Source organism: Branchiostoma floridae, chromosome 6, assembly GCF_000003815.2.
Source record: "Branchiostoma floridae strain S238N-H82 chromosome 6, Bfl_VNyyK, whole genome shotgun sequence".
Classification (NCBI taxonomy): domain Eukaryota; kingdom Metazoa; phylum Chordata; class Leptocardii; order Amphioxiformes; family Branchiostomatidae; genus Branchiostoma; species Branchiostoma floridae.
The window spans coordinates 14,239,580-14,244,584 of NC_049984.1; positions in this window are offsets into that span (position 1 = coordinate 14,239,580).

Consider the following 5,005-nt stretch of genomic DNA (forward strand, 5'->3'; position numbering starts at 1 on the left):
ATCTACTGCGCACGCGCCAACCCGGGGGATGGGGGAGGTACTTGCAAGGTGTTCTGGTACTTTTGCTACTGGGTCGCCCCACAAATTATTCAACGGCGACAGATCGAAAGCACTTATGAAAATTGTTTCACTTGTTCCAAGGACTTCCCTGCCCTTTAATTGTATGATTGATATCGTGAATAGACTCACTCATTATTGTAACTCCCAGTCAGCTCCATAAAAATGTTTTTCTTCCAATTAAGTGGCCATAGTCCATTATTTTTCAAAATTTAAACTATACCACCCATTGCTTACCCGTGAGCGATGGCAACAAAGGACATTTATATCTCTGCTATGTTTTACCTTGAAATAAGAACACTAAAAAAGACCATGTACCATACTGCGGCAATGCCCAGGGTTTGGCTCTCGAGAAAAGCTGGTCTTATTCAAGATGATTTCCTTTTAATTTCCACTACCCCTCCCCCTCGGAGTACATGGAAATTAAAGCTTATCGTTCAAGCGAAGCATTAGTGCCCGAGGCCTTATTGCTTGTAAGACCTTAATTATGCTTGCCGAAGATGGCGCTGCGCTGTTGAAGATTGAGGTTAGGATCAAAAGGAGGCCACACCTGGGTAGCAGAGCCTGGAGAGTATGACGTCACCGTGACGTCATGTTTACAAACCTTGCATATTATCACAAAGTACGCGGGAAACGGCCTTCCACGTATTACTATGAACGTCTTAGATCTGATGATTAAAATGGAAAGCAAACACTGCTTCTATCTGGTCGATATTTTTTTTTTTTCATTCTTTATAAGTAGACATCAAACATCTTTACGTGCAATGATAGAGAGTTAGCTTCCGCTGCCGGACAACACACCTTTATCTGTATATCATATTCTACTAGAGGAATTAGAGCGGTGAATAGACTGATATCGTTGCAAACCACACAATCAACTTGCAGCTCATGTACAGCCGAGTCCTAGTATAAATACCACTCAGACTTATCAATATTGATAATATTTTGTAAACACTTCTAGGGAAGTTGATATGTGATACATCGGGTCACAATCTATTTCCTGTTCATATTTATTCACAATCATCAACACTTTCATTGACAGATATACCGTGTATTCGCCACTGCGTAAGCCGGCTTGATGTGAGACTCGTTACCTTCGGCGCCCCTGCCTACTTAAGGTAATGCAACCGTAAACTTTGGTGAATGTTAATCTTCCAGTGCATGACTGTGCACTGTGGAAACACCCCGCGTGAACGGGCACCCCTCCAGTTTTGGAGCAAATCCAGGGGCCCATCATTTTTAATATTTCATGGTGTCCCCTGTGTGCATTTAACGGAGACAACTCAAAGGGAAATTTCCTGTGAAACCCTCGAAAGGGCCAGGGGAATTCCCCCAAACCCGCGCTCAGAACGACGTGAGGCCATTGTTCATGGGGGAAAGAAGGGGGTCCGGTGGAAAGTCTGGAGAAATTTTGACGGGTACGTGAGGAGGGAGACGGGGCGCGTCGACGCTAAATTCATCGGCGGTGGCTGGGCCGTGGGACGCCGGCCCGCTTTCATTGGTTGTGGGGTGTGATTTATGGTCCAACTGTGATTGACATTAGGATTCTGAACGACCATTGTCATGCACCTGCTGCTTCTGAATGATACATGAGGATCAAATGAAAGAGGTTCGCCACATTTCGAAGAAGCGGCCACATTCGGAATGGCAGGCCCTTCCACCTCCCACCCACCGGCACGGTAGCTGTCCCCGGTGCTGAATCCGTGGCAGTGGTTGTTTTAGCATTCACCTGGTGTGGTCGCCACTAGCTTTTCGCGCGGTGCTCTTTCCACTTCGTCGCTAGCTGCGTACGAACCTTGTCTGAAGTGATTTTAAGTTAAACCTCGCCGAGAGAAGAAGAGCTTTGCACAAGACAACGCCTGGTTTACTATTTGCCAAACCTTCAAAAAAGACACAAGCTGAGCGTCCTTAATGGCACATTACGTCGGCCTCTCTTATTCCAACCCAGAAATGGGTCCCTTTACTCGGCATACATAATTGCGATCCTCAAAAATATTACACGCTTTACAGGTTCCATAATCCCCGTAGTGACAATCCTTTAATGCTTTACCTGCATATTTGAAATTGCTTCTAACACCTTTGGAGAGATCTCACAAGAGCCACATGTGTGATCCCGTGCCCCACTGGTCACGAACATGCAGCGATTCCATCGCCTATCTGTACGCCACTACACGGTAACTTGTAACAGAAAAGCAAACAAGGCGCAAAATGAACTCAAAATGTACTAATATTTATCATAATCGTTCCAGTGAATGAAATAATAATCTTTGATCAGACAAAAGGCCCCTAGAAATATTTTGTGTGGGTTGGCGTACAATGCACCATTAAAAGAGGGCCAGGCAGTGGCTTACGGAGCGTTCAGCCGCGGCACCGGTCGCCCCTCCCACCGGCCTCATGCGCCATGAATTATGAATAGCGGCCCAAACGGATTTACTGTGCAAAGTTGTGGTGAAGATCCCTGGTTATGGGTGCGTTTGTATTGGGTTAGTCATGACTGCAAGAGGCCGAGTCTTCCAGTGTTTAAGTAGACATGTTACCTTTAAGTTAGTAGAGCTTATAGAAGGTGTTCCATTTTCCGAGGCAAGTGAAAATATTAGTACATGTACATGCATGATCTCTTTTTTCAATACCACACGACAAGGCGCAAGTTCAGGTTCGTATTTCTGGTATATTTGTTTTTAGATTTGATGCAATGGAAAACTTCCTACAAATAATGTGACAAAAAGGACATTTCAACTTCGTCTAGGGCATTCGGAGCGTTTATTTATTTGTGCTGCTCTATATTGAAGATATCCACATCAATCTACTGTTCAACGATACTTGTTATACATTTGTCGGTTACTTGATGCCAAGCAGGCGCTCTTCAATTTGTCAAAGCGTCAACATAGACGTAATCAGACATTTGGTTCATTAATCAATAGATAGGTTTACGTAAACTTGATAGCGCTCTCTTCCAAACCGATGGATGAGCTACTTTATTTTATATGTATATGTATCTAAATCGGCTAAGAACTGTTCCTATTGAGTCCATGCACACTGGCACTCATGTTCTTTAAAATGTACATTAATACTAGTACTTAGAATTTCTTAAGAATTATAAGGCATCTAATATAGCTTAAGCGGGATGTTTAAAGAAGACTGAACAGTGCTTTTCATTTGTAGTGGGACGAAAATGATTCTGTGTAACTTGACAAAGTTAGGACATGATAGGGAAATCTCCTAACACCAATGCTTTGTCGCTAAAATTAAATTCATAAATGACCGCTGCTTTGAACAAATACCTGAAAGTGTGATAAGTCTTTCGCTCCATGTGTGTCGTTTTTTGCCTACGTAATTATGGGTTATTCCAAGTATGTCAGAAGATCGTAAAAATATAGGGTGTCCATTTTTTCCTCGAACAATACGTGGATACTTTAATCACTCTATTAGTCATCATACAATTGCAATTAGTGAGTACCTATTCTTCCTGGAGTAGAACAGAATACAATTAACAAACATTCTACGTAGAATTTGCGACAAACTAAGTTACATTTGTACAACGATGGCCCTAAAATGGTATCGTGCGTTAGTATGAGATGGGTGATGTCATGGTGTGACTCCGTGAGTAGTTTCATCGGTTTGGTAGATAATACATTTACTTGTACACATTCAAGTACTTTCCCTTGCCAACGTCTAGGTAGTTCGTCTAAAACGTTGGTAGGGAAGAGAAACTTGGTGGTCTATAAGAAAACTCTAATATCGTCCAATTTTATGAGTTACACCTCACACACACGCACAAGTCGTGACCTTTTTCCTCTCAGCGATAGGGCCGCATCCCAGGCGGAAAGAATTCGTCTTATCTCAACGGACAGCTCGTCTTGGTCATCGCAGGCGAGAAGATGTGTATCTGTTTCCCTGAAAATCCCCTCGTGTAGGCGACCTAGCCCCCGACCCCCGTCGCCCCAGCTATGCATAGGACAACGAGTTTGGAATGGAGATATCCTCACCACCTACTTGCTGATCAGAGTGAGAGAACTTTGCGGAGGTACCCGGTAGTGGCATTACAATTGCGCGGAGGCGGAGTTGTCCTTGCTGGTACCTATGACTAGATAGAGAGTTAGTTCCCAAGATACCAGAGAATCACTTGGCGTACAAAAATGATATCATCGTCTGCTGCTATCAACTTCTTACAGCTGTTTTTAATTATCGGCACGACTTTCTAACACTTCTTAGAGAGCCTCTAAAACAGTCCTTGATTTTAAGATAAATAAATGAAGAGTAAAATGAATTCTTTAGCGTGGCATTTATAGATTGGGACACGTCGACAGCGGTACGTCCATAAATTGACTAAAGTTAAAGTTGAAAATACAGTAATTCGATCCTGGGTTGGAATACCGGCATATCATTACACAATACTTGTACATTACTGCCCTGGATTTAAAGTTTGTGAACAGTACATGACTTTATATATCCATCATCCAGAGATCGCGTTGGCTGTTTTCATGACTGACGTGTTGCACTGACGTTTGATAAACTGCTGAGCTTGGGGTCAAGATCCGCTCGAGAGGCTAGGACAGCCTCTGCCTACGAATCTCACGCCGAACGATGGGTTCCAAAGCAATCGCACTTTCTCCACCAACTCCACAAACTGTGCCAAGCGATGGACTTGATGGGTCAAAGTCGTCTCGAAAATGCAATTTCCTCTAAGATCCACGACCTTGGACCAGCTGTGTTATAGGTCAACATATATTGCAAAGCTATGACTCAGTGTGGACGAAGATTGCAAATTTTAAGGCTACAGAGTCTCGACGTGTCAAATCGTGAAAGAATATGATGTGAGCGCTCGAGAAGATAAGGAGAGGCCCAGGTTCCTGTTCAACCACTGTGGCATGTAGACGTACCTTAATCTCCAAGCAGATCCTACGGTAGCGTAAGATAGTATCAAAAGGTGGCCAATGGAGCTAGCCGC